The 16,593-nt window shown below is 40.0% G+C and overlaps 1 long non-coding RNA gene across 1 annotated transcript in view; it reads left to right on the top strand.

The window, feature by feature from the left end:
- The first annotated feature begins 5 nt into the window (after window positions 1–5).
- The window catches only part of LOC115941324 (uncharacterized), a 47,324-nt gene continuing 30,736 nt past the window's right edge, over window positions 6–16,593 (top strand). Inside the window, exon 1 of the long non-coding RNA XR_004076090.2 lies at window positions 6–82. This is a non-coding gene — a long non-coding RNA (uncharacterized LOC115941324). The remainder of the gene's footprint in view (window positions 83–16,593) is intronic.

The raw sequence follows: 16,593 nt of genomic DNA, 5'->3' as shown, positions 1-16,593 counted from the left end.
CCGACGCTCCGGGACAAGCAAAAAGCAAGTGAGCCTTTCCCGCGCAAAGTCCGGCGTGCCTCCATGCTGGACCCTGAGGCGGGTAAGTCCAAGGGCGAGAGTCCTTCAAGACCTGTTTCTCAGAGCCGGTGGGTCTCATGGAAGCGAGCCCCCCCGGTGGTTTTCAAAGCTTCATGTTTTCGGGGCTTGTCTCTCAGGTTCAGGTCTTAAAGACCTAGGGGTGACGCAGGTGCCCTTCGAACCCTTCTCTATTGGCTTTTGTGCTCGGTCCCCACTACGGATAGCGGCACTAGGGGTGGGGCTTATGGTAAGAGGTGTCCCAGCCTCCTGCCTGCTTTGATGTGGGCCTATCCTCACTGGCCCAAAGCATAGGGGTTGCTCAGGCAGGTTTTAGTTTCTTTCTTTCTTTGTTTTGTTTGTTTGTTTGTTTTCCAGAGAAAGTTGTTTCATATGTAGCTGTCCATTTGGTATGTTTGTGGGAGGACGTGAGTTCAGGATCCTCTTAACGTCCGCCATCTTGAGTGGGAACTCCTCTTTCCCTATTCTCCAATTCTCACCTCTTTACAAAAAGAATTTGAGGTGACTTGCAAATATATACATATGTATAAATACACATGTATTATTCAACAGTATAAAAAAAGAAAGGCAATCAGGAAATGTTTGCACATTTTTTCTTCCTTTCTCAGATTTATCTTTATTTGCCTAGAAAATCACTGAAGTTTTTTTTCTCTGCAGATTGTCTTAAATTTATGCTAACTGTATTGATTGGTTTTCTAAGGTGCTGGTCACTTACTCCCTTCCCTTGTAGTTGATATTAGAGAGTCCATTTCACTTGGGCAAATGATATCAAGAGCAGGGGCATCACTCCCTTGAGCGCAAGGGCTAGGAGGGGCAGAGAGAGAGGGAGAAAATCTCAAGTAGACTCTACCCTGAGCGTGGAGACTGACACTGGGCTTGATCCCACGACCATGAGGTCATGACCTGAGCTGAAATCAAGAGTCAGAGCCACTTAACTGAGCCACCCAGGCGCTTCAGTTCAATGATTTTCAAACTGTGCTTCAAGATTCAATCACTCCAGCTTCTATGGAGATATATGACAACCGGCTTAAACTGGTTTCAGACCTTGGATGGGACTGTGGGTTCCTTGTACTTATTTCAACCAGAGAATCTTTAATTTCATCCCTTTTATATTTGGGGTTTTCTTGTGAAAATGGGTTTGCAAAGGGGCATCTGGGTGGCTCAGATGGTTGGGTGTCTGCCTTCGGCTCAGGTCATGATCTCCAGGTCCTGGGATCGAGCCCCACATCGGGCTCCCTGCTCAGCAGCGAGTCTGCTTTTCCCTCTTCCTCTGCCTCTCCCCACTGCTCCTGCTCTCTCTCTTGCTCTGTATCTCTGTCTCAAATGAATAATAATAATAAAAAAAAATGGGTTTGCAAAACAGATTTTGGTTCTAAAAAAAAGGATGACAAGCTATAACTGCCATTTTACTCCATTTTTACTCATGTCTACCTCTCACTAAATGTTCAAATAATTAGATTAAGTCTAAGAGCATTTATTACCTAGTTCTGTTTTATTTAGAGATTTTGAAAATCTACTTCCCTTCCCTCTTCACCCAGTATTAAAATATATGCGAGCCTTGTAATTTTTCTGGGTCATCTTTAATACAGGGGTTAAAAAAAAGATAACGCAAGTAAAATCAAGAAATAACTATGAGGGCAACATTTATTTAAAGAATTCCTGAGAATGGACTTGGGCTCTCTAAGGGGCCTGGAAGTCTTGATGACATAAAGTATATATCTTGGAATTAAAACCACACCAAACTCTACAGCTGGATCACTGCTAGGTATCAAAGGAACCTAGCTGAATGGATTTTGAATTGAATTTGTGTGTTTGTGTGTTTGTCCCAAGGAAGAGATGGTTTTTTTTTTACTGCCCCCTTCCCCCCTCTACGGTAAAGAAGTACATCCTTCTCATTGGTTAACAGTCCTGTGCCTCATTTCTGTTTGCCTCAGTTAATTGGTTGGGTTGTTGGTACTTTTCAGATATCTTGCTCAGCCCTCAAATACCAGTTGTCCTCCACTTGTTTCCTTTAATTTCATTCTGCTGTCTTACACTCTATATAGTTTCACTAACCTCTTCCTTACATGTAACAAATGATACATGAGCTATATTATCTGTGGGTAAAGTATCCCCCAGAAGGTTCAAGGCAACAGAATTATGAGCACTACTGGGAATTTCATACCAAGATAACATGAAGGCTGTGAGTGAGAAAATATTCAAGAGGGATATGGATTTATAGCCTGTTTGGGCAACAGGTTCCTGGTTATGAATTTTTCAAACTGTAAAAAGTAAGTCTAGAAACTTCCTTCACATTGTGGAATATGTATAGGAGCAAAACCAGCTATAAAAGCATTCATTTAGGGACGCCTGGGTGGCTCAGTCATTAAGCATCTGCCTTCGGCTCAGGTCGTGATCCCAGAGTCCTGGGATCGAGCCCCACATCAGGCTCCCTGCTCCGCGGGGAAGCCTGCTTCTCCCTCTCCTACTCCCCCTGCTTGTGTTCCCTCTCTCGCTATGTCTCTCTCTGTCAAATAAATAAATAAAATCTTAAAAAAAAAATAAATAAAAGCATTCATTTAGGCCTGGATGGGAAGAGGGAAAAATGTGTGTGTAGTGGATTTTGGGGGGAGCGAGATAGAAGATGGTGATAACTTTTAAGAGGATTATTTGGAAAACGATTTGCGTGTTGATCAATTCTTAGGGATGTGTTAGTTGAGGAAAAAGCCCAGACAGTGAAATCTGTTAAATTTGTAAATTCAAAGAGCAGCTGTGAAGGGGAAAGAGGATTCCCAAGGGTTAGAATGCAGGCTGAGGAATGTGGAGAAAAAGTGACCTTTTCATCTGCCTTAGGAAATCAGGAAGGGTAAAATATTAGGGGCTATTGGGGATGTATGGATAGTCAGGCTTTGTTTAGCTGCTCTTGGCTCTGATAATTTAGGGCAACTTTCCTATATTTTCCCCTGGCATCTCCTTTTCTACCTTGTCCCTCTACCCCTCAGCTCTGTGATTTTGGCCCCTGGAACCTGTAGTTCTGTGAAACACAGGGGACATGCCCACCATGCTGTGCTTGTCTTAGGGGGCCAGTCTTCGCCTATGCACAAATTTATTTGATCAGTGATCCACAAATACTCATTTAGCACATGTATTTGTATACTGATCACAGTACAATATAAAATGGGACTAGTCTGTGCTGGCATTGTCAGATTGATAATCTTTAAATACTTGTATATGCTTATTTAATTGGGATCAAGGAGACATCTGATTTTTTTGTTCATAAACATCTCTTTCTCTTCAAACTAGGGGACTTATACAAATGTGTTAAAACAACATTTAAATGTATTGCGATTATCTTTCATTTCACAGTTTTGTGATTCTCATAATTGGATAATGTTATTATTTTGAGAAAACATTCAACTTACTTGGAAACACTTACCAAGTTCTTTTTAACATATGTTTAATCTTTTATTCCCTAACTTCTGTGATGTTAAAACATTTCCTGCTTTGCAGAAACATTTATTCTTTATTCAGCTTTCTTTTGTAATTTTTAAGAACAGACATCTTTTTTGGACACACACTTAATTAAAAATTGGTAATAAAATTATTTATTTCTAGTAAATGGGAGCAGTCATAAATAATTTGTTTTCAGAATTTCAGCTGTGACAGCTTGTGTCACAGAATTTCAGTATGGCTCCTTTGACCTTTGACCTCTGGAGTTACCCTGGTGATTATATTACTTTACATGGTGAAAGAGATTTTGCAGATGTAATTAAGGTTATTAATCAGTAGACTATAAAATAGGGAGATTATCAGTGTGGGCCCTGTATAGCCTATTACCATTTAATAAGAGTTTTCTCCAGCTGGTAGCAGAAAAGAAAGTCAAAATTGGAAGCAAAAGAAGGATTTGACATGTCATTGTTGACTTTGAAGATGCAAGAGGTCACATGCAAGAACCAGAGATCAATCTTTAGTTGCTGAGAGCGACCCTCAGCTGACAGCTAGCAAGGAAACAGAGACCTCAGTCCTACAACCGTAAAGCACTGAATTCTACTAACAACATAAATGAACCTATAATTGGATTCTTCCCCAGAACCCGACCTTGATTTCAGCCTTGCGAGACCTTATGCAGAAAAACCAATCAAGGGGTGCCTGGATGGCTCAGTCGGTTAAGCGGCTATCTTCGGCTCAGGTCATGATCCCAGGGTCCTGGGATTGAGTACTGCGTTGGGCTCCCTGCTCAGAGGGGAGACTGCTTCTCCCTCTCCCTGCTCATGTGCTCTCTCTCTATCTCTGTCTCTCTCTCATATAAATAATAAATAAAATCTTAAAAAAAAAAATCTATTTTAAAAAAAACAATCAAGGGGTGTCTGGGTGGCTCAGTCGTTAAGCATCTGCCTTCAGCTCAGGTCATGATCCCAGGGTCCTGGGACCAAGCCCCACATCGGGCTCCCTGCTCCGCGGGAAGCCTGCTTCTCCCTCTCCCACTACCCCCGCTTGTGTTCCCTCTCTCGCTATGTCTCTGTCAAATAAATAAAATTAAAAAAATCTTAAAAAAAAAATTAATTAAAAAAAAACAATCAAGACAACTTGGACTTCTGACCTACACAATTGTGAGATAATAAAGGGGTATTGTTTTAATCTGATAAATTTGTGGTAATTTGTTATGCAGCAGTAGAAAACTAATATAGCTTGTTTTAGGAGTTTAGGTGCAGCCTATAGTTGCACTATGCAATTTGCGAATGGCATGAGAAAAGCTTGGAGGAGATTGAATTTATTTTTAATTTTTAAAATTTCCAGTTGAGGCTCTTGCCAACTTTGTTGGGACCAGTACTGTGACAGACACTGTTGGTTGACTACACAAATCATTACTTGCCCTCCTTCTTTGCTAAAAGGACCCCCCCCTTTTTTCCTGAGAGATCCTTTGATTTCACTGAAGGTAGGCCCAGCCAAGGGTCTACGGGTAAGCAGGCTTATGATCTAATTCTGGCCAATGTAATTTAAGTAGAAGACTGTTGGAGGGCTTTGGGAAGGATTTTACTTCCTGAAAGAAGAGGCAGAAGCTGAGGAGAAATGCTCTGCCTGACATTGCTATTGGCTGCCTGCCGTTGAATGTGGTGTGATGATACGCTGCAGTCAGGGCAAAAGGATCACAGAGATGCTGATTCAGGGCCTTGATGCCTTTGAAGCAATGCTACTACTTACATCTAGATTTATTATGTGAGAAAAATATTTTTTATTTGTTTAAGCTGTAGTTAACTTTTATGTTTTTATGATTTTCAATCAAAATCATATATAACTAATATAGAATTTGGGTCATGAAAGTGGAACGCTCAGGGCGCCTGGGTGGCTCAGTCGTTAAGCGTCTGCCTTCGGCTCAGGTCGTGGTCCCAGGGTCCTGGGATCGAGCCCCACATCGGGCTCCCTGCTCCGCGGGAAGCCTGCTTCTCCCTCTCCCCCTCCCCCTGCTTGTGTTCCCTCTCTCGCTATGTCTCTCTCTGTCAAATAAATAAATAAAATCTTTAAAAAAAAAAAAAAAGAAAGAAAGTGGAACGCTGCAAGTAACACCCTTTAAGAGGTAGGTTGGAGTGGGCATTGAGGACCCAGCTATCTTAAGCTGGAAACTTGACGTGGCAAAACATTTAAGTAACCAGTTGCCTGATATATCTTAGAATGCAGACCACATGTTGACAGAGGTTGTAGTGGCATGGGAAATGGAAGGAAAAATTCAGGATGTTTATGTGTATTGGCTTTTTTTAGTGGCTGTTAATAAAGAAGCCTATTTGGAGAGGCAAACTTAAGTTAGATAGCTAATCTCTTAGCAGAAAGGAAGAGTTTTGCTAAGAAAGGTACTCACTGTGACCTCCAATCTAAATGAACAGAGTTCTGTAGTTTATACTATTGCAGGGTTGGAAAAGCTGTCTTAGCTGTCGTTGGTACCCCAAGTTAAAACAAGTGGAGGCGAGAAAGTGGCACCCTTAAGACTGATAAAACTGGAGCTTCTTACCACAGAGACCTGATTATGTGTGTGAAATGCCAAAGGATTTGGAATAGTACAGGATCTAGCAGCAGGAAGATAAAAATTCTTAGCCTCAAAGACTATGTCTAGACAAAATCTTTAGCTGTGGTTTCTAATGCAAGGAATTGACCAGAAGCAAATAGACTGAATCTATCAAGTTTTTGAAAGGAATTTTATTGTTAAAGTTAATGCAAACATCATCATCAACTGCATATAATTGTTGAGACTCGAAGGCAATCCCTATGTGTCTGAATTTGTAGTAACATGCAGGGACTGCCAAAATTTAGAGAACTTTCTCTTGAATGCCCATCTCAGGTATAGGCATTGAAAATAATGATTAAAGAATATCACTAGAAGGGAGAACCAGAGGCTATGGAAGCAAAAATAGAGAAATTTTCACAAACAGAACTAGGAACTGTCAGATTGACTGCCCAGGGAAATTTCTCCATTGAGAGGACAGGCATTTTCCACTATTCCTTTCCAACAGCATAAGGTTTATGCTAGTATTAACTATTAGTCTTTTCCCACCACTGTGTAGTAGATGTGTTTGAGGTAGATAACCTGTTCTTTAGAGAAAATTTCCAGGCTGTGAGATCTATTTGGACAAAAAGAAGAAGATAGAACATCATAGTTTTAAGGCCATTTTGAAAAGGCAGTTTATACTACAAGATTAGGATATTGTGAAAGGAATGGTATCAACCAGTAGGAATGGGCCTCAATCAGGTGCTAGTTGGTAAAAATACAGCTCACCTGGTTTACCTTCTCAGAAAGAGCCCTGTGTCTACATAGTTTTAATTATTTGTCCTTAGTAATGCTTGAACAGGTCCTTTACTTTGGTCTCTTTTTATGCAGGTGTAAGGTCTGCTTGAAAAGAGCTAAAATTCTTTTCTCCAATGAATCAGATGTCTTTTATCAAACTATGGAATATATGTAGCAAATTGCAAACAAAATAAGGTATGGCCATAATCTGGTCTTGCATTTCCTACTAATCCCTTTAAATTCAGGGAGTCGCTCTTTCATTCTTTTGTTCATTTATTCATTCACTCATCAAATAATTTTAAAGAGCCAAGCCTGGGTGGCTCAGTTGTTAAGCGTCTGCCTCCGGCTCAGATCATGATCCCAGGGTCCTGGGATCAAGCCCCGCATCGGGCTCCCTGCTCAGTGGGAAGCCTGGTTCTCCCTCTCCCACTCCTCCCCTCCCCGCCAACCCCCCCTCCCCCCCCGTGTGTTTCCTCTCTCACAGTGTGTCCCTCTGTCAAATAAATAAAATTAAAAAAAAAAAAAAAAAAGAACCAAGTATGAGTCAGAAATTACTCTAGGCCAGGAGATACTACAGTGAACAAGAGTGTTGAAGCTTACATTCTACTTGGGGAAATTGGTAATCAACAAATAGCTATTTAAAGCACTAAGTGGTGATTTGTTAAGAAAATAAGGCAAAGAAAGATGATAAAAAGTGGTGGGAGCTGGAGGGCAGTGCTATTTTATAAGGGTCATCAGGGAGGTCTGCTCTGTGAAGGCAATATTTTGGCAGAGCCCTGAAGAAAGGAAGAGAAAAAGTCATGGTGATAATTAGGGAAAGAGCATTTTAGACAGCACAAATAGCCAGTGCAAAAGTCCTGTGGCAGGAATGTGTTGAGTGTGATCCAGGAATAACAAGTGGCTATAGTGGCTTGAATGGAGCAAGAGGATGGAAATGTTGAAGATGAGTCAGAGAGTAGCAGGATCTGTCATGCAAGACTTGCCTGGCCAATTATAAGGGTATTCATTGTATTTAACTCTGGGATTTAAGGGTATATCCAAGATTTGTGGGGTTTGAAATTTTAAAGCCCTATGAGCCTTCCATACATAAAGGAATACAACATTAGGTACAAACCTAAATATTGATTTGGAATGGAAATAAAAGTCACAAGATGTGATCAGTTTTAAAGCAGTGACAAATACCAATGTAGGGGATCAGAATATGCTGCCTCTAAATATGTTACTTTGGCATGGGATTATTTTGAGCTGAAAACAGTGAGGAACAGCAGAGGCAAAAAAAACTCTTTGCCTTCCCAGCTCTCATAACCAGGAAAGGGAAATCATACCAGGAAGGGTAAAACCCTTAATCACCAGAGACTTCTATCAGCCCAAAGATAGAGAGAAATCTACCTAACTAACATCAAGACAACACTTCTCTTTCCCCCATAAGTTTACCTTCCTACAGTTTGCTGTCCCTAACTGCCAAAATCCTTTTTCCTTTGTCTTGTCACTTCTCTACAAATTTATTATTTTTTGTTAAGATACTATATAAGCCCCAGGTTCTAGCCACCGCTTTGAGTTACTCATCACTGAGTTAATAATTACCTCATCATTTCTGGCTAAAATCTCTTTGCCACTTAACACATTATTTTGTAATATCGTGTTCTATAGGAAGAATAGAAAGAAAATACCCCTTTCCTTTAGTTTGGTCAAAATTTATTTATTTTTTATTCATGATGTGGAAAAATTCCCTTTGATTTCACAACTCATTATTGGTAATGCTGTGTACATTTTTAGAATTGTTGTCATATTTGGGAGAGCTTTTCTAATTTTTTCTTACATGAACTACAAGATTTGTAAGAATTTTCCACAGACTAGCTTCTGGCTCCATACATTTCAAACCCTTTTTCTCTTCCATTAGGCATGTATTTCTGGTGTGATGAAGACCCTAGCCCTAAACTTTAATGTCAATGTCATGGTATATGCTGGCACAGATAGTAGTATTCTTGGAAGCCACTTCTATACCAGGAAACACTATACACTGAAATAAGTTATGAACCACAATAATATATCCCACTGACTCAAACTAAATGCTTCTTTAGGGGTGCCTGGGTGGCTCAGTCTGTTAAGTATCTGGCTCTTGATTTCAGCTCAGGTCATGATCTCAGGGTTGTGAGATTGAGCCCCGTGTCTGGGCTCCCTGCTCAGCAGGGAGTCTGCTGCTTCTCTCCCTCTCCCCCTGCCCCTCCCCTTGCTTGCACATGCTGTCTGTCTCTCTCTCCCCCTCTAAAATAAATTAAATAAATAAATAAAATACTTCTCTAACTCAACCTCTCCTTAACTAGATTCCTATGTATTTGTCTATTCTAGCACCACTTGACTCAAAGAGAATTGTGACAGAGGGGAAATTCGAAATAGACAGTTGTGGTTAAAATATCTCATTTTACAAACTAAACAAAAACAAAAACTTGCGAATATATTACCAGGGCCTCAGAAGGGCTAGGTGCAAGTGAGGGCCCTGAATCAGCTTAATTAGCTTCAAGGAAAATCTTCCTCTGGTAAAATGGGAAGAGTTGGAGAGTTTTAAGCAAAGCTGTAACATGATAATAAGTACTGTTGTAAAAGGACCATTTGTCTGGAGAGTGGACTATAGGGAAGCAAGCCTGGAAGCAGGGAGATCCGTGCAGAGGCTGAAGTTCAGGCTGCAGAGGAAAAGTAAGAAAGCAGACATAACTCATTCTGTGAGTTCCAGGAACGCTGACTGCTACCCATTAAGCTATGGATGTTCTTCCTGAGAATTCATGCCTGTTCATGTCAGACTGGCTCCCTTTCTCAGTTATTGCTTATTCAGTGATTATTGAGAGTTCTCGTAATATTTTCTGATGTTCCAAATCTTTAAAGTTCAAATTTCATCGACAGTATTTTTGTTCCTGTAACTATTTATGTTCCTCTTTGCTGCTGCATAGATGCCTGCAGTGCTGGCTGAGTGATCCTTCTTTACCAATACAATTTCAACGCATAATATCAGTGCAATCTGTATGTGGGCTGAGAACTACCCAGAAGGACTCTTTACTATTATTTAGAAACCTTGGAACATGGCACTTTGTCACTTTATATTATCAAATATTCCTTTGCCTGATGAAGAACTTTCTAATTAACATCTTCAAGGCCTTGGTGTTCAATCATTTTATCTCATTTATTTGGGAGTTAATTTTTGTGGTGCCTTGCTTTAGAGTGGGGGTTAGTGAACCTATAAATGCGGTAGGCTTTGCAGGTCATATGGTCTCTGTCAACTACTCAGCAGTGCTGTTGTAGCACTAAAGTAGCCATTGACAGTTATGCAAAGAAATGGATGTGGCTGTGTTCCAACATAATTTTACTTGTATAAACAGGCCAGGGGCCAGATTTGGTCTACAGGATGCAGTTTGCTGACCCTTGCTTTAGAGTTTTCCTCTATTTCATCTTATGTGTCCCAAATCATAAGTCACTTAACCTCTATAAGCCTACTATCTCTTTCTTTAGAATAAGGACCCTAATAGTGTCTCTATCTTTAAAATAAGGTCCTGTCTACCACATAGAATTACCTGATGGTCAAATGAGATATTGGTGTGGAAGTCTGTTATAAATTTTAAAGTAGCATATGTCTGTATATTTCTTTCTCTTCCCTACCACCCTGCAACACATTTTCTTACTGTTCCCTCCGCCAAAAGCACACCATATAAACACTCAGTCACCAAGGAAAATTATGGCTTGCTACTTTATCTTTATTCCTGGGACTTATGTCAAATACTGGCTCCCTAAAATGTCACCAAAACTACCCTTGATGGCACAAAGCTGAGTTTTTTCTTACCATGGTAAGGGAGAACATAGCCTTGATAGTCTTAATAGAGCCTCAGAAGAGGGAGGGCAAAGTCAGGATATTTATTGAGATTTTGAAGACCTACCTAGATGAAGATGGGTCTTTCAACTCAGGGGCTTGGTTAAGAGTGGATAAGGATCATGAGATCATAGTCTAGGATTGTGGATATTAATAAGGTAAGGCTTTTGAAGAGGGAGTTCAAGAATCATAGGGTATATACTATAATTTAATACTTTCTATTGAAGAATTAATCAGTTTTTCAGAAAGTTACTGGAGTGAAGAGTAACCTTATTTGTAACTTTTATTTTGGGGGGCAAGTTTCCTGGAATAATAAAGTTATATTGATAAATGTATTAAAGTTATATTAATACAGTCAGTATGCTGTGTATGTATAGATGGTTTGGTTCTCACTTAGACATATTGGTGGTATTTTTGTGAGGAGAAGAGTTCGGAAAAGTAGATAGGATAGCAAGATTTACTTAGAAAAGTGCAGAGAATAATGAATAGAAGACAACAGATACAGAGAAAAGAGGAAGAGGTAGCAAGACTGCAAAGGTCTTCTCAAGCACAGTTTAAAAAAATTTTTGAAAGAGAAGAGAAAATTTGGGGGATGTAAGTTATATTGTGGATGTCAACAATTGGAAAAAGCTGACAAATATACATTGCTTTCAATTAATTGTTCTAGCTGGACAGTTTTATTTTTGTATGTGAATCTGTGTCAAGACTGGAAGATGTGTTTTAGAGAGGTTACTTTTTTATTAAAAAAAAAATATATATATATGTATATATATATAGGGATGCCTGGGTGGCTGATTTGGTTAAATGTCAACCCTTGGTTTTGGCTTGAGTTGTGATCTTGGGGTCGTGGGATCGAGCCCCATGTCAGGGTATATACTCAGTATGAAGTCTGCTTAAGATTCTCTCTCTCTCTCTCTCCCTCTGCTCCTCCCCTGTTTGCACACTCACTCTCTCCAAAATAAATAAATAAATCTTAAAATATATTAAATATATATGTATTCATGATAGAAAATTTTGAATATACACATAAACAATTAGAAGAATAACTCTTAATAGGAAAGTGAAATGCCAGGGCGCCTGGGTGGCTCAGTTGGTTGAGTGACTACCTTCGGCTCAGGTCATGATCCTGGAGTCCTGGGATCGAGTCCCGCATTGGGCTCCCTGCTTGGCAGGGAGCCTGCTTCTCCCTCTGACACTCCTCCCTCTCATGCTCTCTCTCTATCGTTCTCTCTCTCTCAATAAATAAATAAAAATCCTTAAAAAAATTATTAAAAAAAATAGGAAAGCGAAATGCCAGTGAAATGGATATATAAGAATCAAAGTCAAGAGAAAGAAGAAAGGTGACTTTTGTAAAAAATAAAGAATTTCTTTGGGGGAAAACAGTAGAGACGAGACATGGGAGAGTGATAGAAGAGAAAGGGGAAGAATAAAGACTGACCATGTTGGGAGGCTATTGGCTGATTTGTGGGAAATGGTTAAAGGTTTTTAGGAAAAAGAATATCTATCTTAAATTTTAATTTTTTTCCGTTGCTATGATATTGTAGAGAATTTAGGCCAACAACAAAATAGGGGGTATGTTCCCAGGGCTCTCCTCCCATCTGATATCAACTGCAAGTTTGGAGGATCCCCAAAACTATCTTCAGGTTTGATAATTCATGAGAAGGATTCAGAACTCACTGAAAGTTATTATAATCGTGATTATAGCTTATTACAGATTAAAATCAACCAAGGGAGGAAGCTTATATGGCAGAGTCCAGAAGTACCACATACAAAGCTTCTGTTGTCCTCTCCCTGTGGAGTTGAGACACATCACTCCGCTGGCATTGATGTGTGACAATATACATAAAACAGTGCCAACCAAAGAAGCTCATGTGAACCTCATTTTCCAGAGTTTTTTTTTACTGGTTTTTGTTTTATATGGGTATGAACACATGGTTGATCTCAGTCTCCAGCTTATCTGATCCTGCATAACCCAAAGCTCCTACCCTAAGTCATATTGTTAGTCTTTTGCCAGTCTCTTCCCCTTCCCCCAAGAGTATGTGGGTGGGGCCACCCCTAGCCCTAAATCACACTGTTAGCTGTCCAGTATGACCCAAGGCTTCAAAGACACTCCTATCTGGAGGGTCCAGAGATTACCTCTGAAGCCAAAGGCATGGGTCAGATGTTTTCTTTGAGCAAGGCCAAATTCTTCACTACACAGATATAAATCCCTTTTATCATCCCATTCTTCAGTAAAGACCTCTTCACACATGTGAAGGAAAAAAATTCATCTTCAGTACCGACAACTTTAAACATTTTGGTGTGGATCCTTATAGATAGATCTTAGGTTAGGCATAAAAATGTTAACTCATCTTTTCTTTATTATTCCCCAAATTAAACTTAATAGCTATTAGCACAAGTTAGAAAACTAATCAGTAAAATCAAATCACCAAATGTTAGGGTTAGAGGAAACCTTGGACTGCATCTGGTCTTTTGGAAAGGTGAAGTGATTTGTTCCAGACCAATGGAGTTAGTGAGACAGAACTGAATTAAGATTCCAGGTCCAGTGGCTTTTCTCTTAAAAGGAAACTCAAGAGACCTCTTTTTGGATCCAAAGGATGTTACTTTTTGAAAATAGTATTGCCTTGTTGACGTGTAGTAAGATAATCCTAATGGTTTTTTGATAGATTTGGTTTTGCCCCAGAATTTGGGATGATTTCCAGATCCACATATTAAAGTGTATCTAGAAGACAGCTGCTCAACTGCTTGCATATTTTTCTGATTAGCTGAATTGTATATGCTGCTGAAATTGTCAACTGGATTTCATGTTGTTGATAGGAACAGCAGGGGATCTTAAACTGAACACTATCTGTATCTCTCTAGTCCTTTGGAAAAATTTCCCTCCCATTTGCTGCCTCCTTGTCCTTCTTAGAAAGCTATTAAATTTTATGTTTTTTGGATTCAAACCTGGAACCTAGTTTTCAGCTGATTTCTTATTTCCTCCCAAATTTTATAAACATTTAATCAACTCTTTTTTTGTGTGTACTAGTCAAAGTTAGAGATGGATCCAAATGGTATGAAAAGGACCAGCACTTACCCTTTGTCACACAAAGCTGTGGCTTGGGTGGGCACTAAATGTTCATATCCCCTGAATTTCATATGTTGAAACCTAAGCCCCAATGTGATAATATTTGGAGAAGGAGTTTTTGGGAGGAGATTAGGTTATGAGGGCAAAGCCCTCATGAGTGGGATTAGAACCCTTATAAAAGAGTCCCCAGAGAATTCCCTTGCCCTTTTTCCATGTGAGGACACAGCAAGAAGATAGCCATTTATGAACGAGGAAGCAGGTTCTCCCCAGATACTGAGTCTGCTTGTGCCTTGTTCTGGGGTTTCCCAGCCTCCAAAATTGCAAGAAATAAATTTGTGTTGTTTTTAAGCCACCATTCTATGGTATTTTTGTTATAGTAGGCTGCATGGTCTAAGACGGGGAAATTAAGTGTGGGCACTCATTTTCATTAGCAGGAACAGAATCGTGCGTAGTCCCAGGGGGTAAAATCTTACCTGATCTTGTTTCAGCTGGTGGAAATGACCTGCTATGCCAAGCCATTTCCACTCTCTTGTGTGGATTTGCCTTAGCTATGACATGAACAATGAGCAAATCATTTGGGTTAACCGGAGAACTGTTTTAAAAATGCAGAATGCAAACATGCCTGAGGGGAATTTTTGCACCCTCAGTTTGGTTATCGCTTTTGTATACTTAAGTGAAATCAGCTGCAGTGAAGAGATAAAATTCTGATGACATAAACTTGGAACTTGATGTGGGGTCAGGCCTAGGGTAGAACATCACAGGAATCATCAGGAACGCAGAGAACATCAGGAGACCAAGGAGGAAGAGACTTAGGGAGGTGAGGATGGGAAGATGCTCCACTTTTTCACTTGGTGTAATTTTGACCCGTGAGCTTAATGTAGCAGCACAATGGAGAATTTACAAAGGGGTGGGCATATGTCCCTCCAACTACTGAGAGGAGAAATATTGTAAATGTTGGTAAAGTGATAGAACCAAAGTGAGATAAATCAGCTACGTACATTATGAAGTACAAGTTCTGATTTTGTTTTCCAAATGCATAGAAATAAAAGTCAATCTAGAAATGTAGAAAATATGAAGAAGCTTCACCGGTGCCATCTCATGGAGTGAGCCGCCACTACCATGTCCTAATATCTGTTCTTTCCTCTTCTACCTTCCCAGTAGAACTAAATACCCTGTGGCTCTGCCTTTATATTCTAGACAGTGCTATCCAATAGAAATATAACATAAGCCACATACATATTTTTAAACTTGTAGTAGCTGCATTAAAAAAAACAAACAGGTAAAATTAATTTTAATAGTGCATTTTATTTAATCTAAATACCCAAAGTATTATTTCATTAATAACAATTATTAACAAAGTATTTTATCTTTCTCCCCCCACCCCCCATTTTGTACTAAGTCTTTGAAGCCAGGCTTATATATTACACTTACACAACATCCCAGTTTGAACTATGTCCATTTCCTTTGCTCAGTCATAGCTGCCTGTGTCTAGTGCTTGCTGGATTGGGCAGGGCAACTCTAGATGGAAGATATTAATGCAGGGACACTGTTTCTTTTCTTTTTTAAAAAGATTTTATTTATTTATTTGACAGAGAGAGACACAGCGAGAGAGGGAACACAAGCAGGGGGAGTGGGAGAGGGAGAAGCAGGCTTCCTACAGAGCAGGGAGCCCGATGTGGGGCTTGATCCCAGAACCCTGGGATCATGACCTGAGCCAAAGGCAGACGCTTAATGACTGAGCCACTCAGGCGCCCCAGGGACACAGTTTCTTAAAGATCATGAAAATTTGTTATCAGCTGTAAATGACAGAGTAACCTATTGAGGAAGGCCTGAACTGTAAGGGCATTTACTAGTTACTTAGCAAGGATACTGGGGGTAGGACTTTGTTCAGAGGATTAAAAGTGCATCAGGGATCCAGGACCTTTCCGGCTTTTTACCTCATGGGTCTTCCTCAACACACTGGCATTCCTTCTTGTGCTTGTCATCTCATGGTCACAAGATGCCTATAGCAGCTTCTGATATCAAGCCTTAATACCTGGAAAGAGAAAGATCAAAAGTCCTTCTCTTTTCTCTCTCTCAAGTCTCTTTTCATCCAGGAGGAAAAGATTCCCCCAAGCAGACATGCCCTGATATCTCATTGGCCAGATTTGTCACAAGTGGTAACTCTTAGCTGCAAGGAATCTTGGGAAACTGAAAAGTTGCAGAGGAGAAGAGAATGGTGTAGGAGGGCTTTGCCTTAGATCAATCCTGATAAATTGCTGCCCCAGACAAAAATCAGACTGCTATTAGGCTAGATGGAAGAAGAGGATGGCTATGGGGCTGGCAGCAAGTGATGTCTGCCCCAGGGGCATTCTCTCAAGGAGAGGGCGCAGAGGAATATAGTCTTATAATCAAAATGGTCTTATAATTAAATAATAATTACACTAATAATTGCTCCCATTTACTGAGTATTCATGTGCTATGTGTGTTTAACGGATTACGTAATTCTCTCTCTCACACACACACACACACACACACACACACACACACACACACACACATGGGTTACCTGTCTGTTGTTGCTGATAGTAAAATCAATGCGTATGTCCACAATAGCCAAACTGTGGAAAGAGCCAAGATGTCCATCGACAGATGAATGGATAAAGCAGATGTGGTATATTTATACAATAGAATATTATGCAGCCATCAAAAGGAATGAGATCTTGCCATTTGCAATGACGTGGATGGAACTGGAGGGTATTATGCTGAGCGAAATAAGTCAAACAGAGAAAGACATGTATCATATGACCTCACTGATATGAGGAATTCTTAATCGCAGGAAACAAACTGAGGGTTGCT

The sequence above is a fragment of the Leptonychotes weddellii genome, chromosome 9, assembly GCF_054177405.1.
Source record: "Leptonychotes weddellii isolate Sample4059 chromosome 9, ASM5417740v2, whole genome shotgun sequence".
Lineage (NCBI taxonomy): Eukaryota > Metazoa > Chordata > Mammalia > Carnivora > Phocidae > Leptonychotes > Leptonychotes weddellii.
Note: the sequence above shows the minus strand (reverse complement) of the source record. Positions and strands in the feature narration are given on the sequence as shown.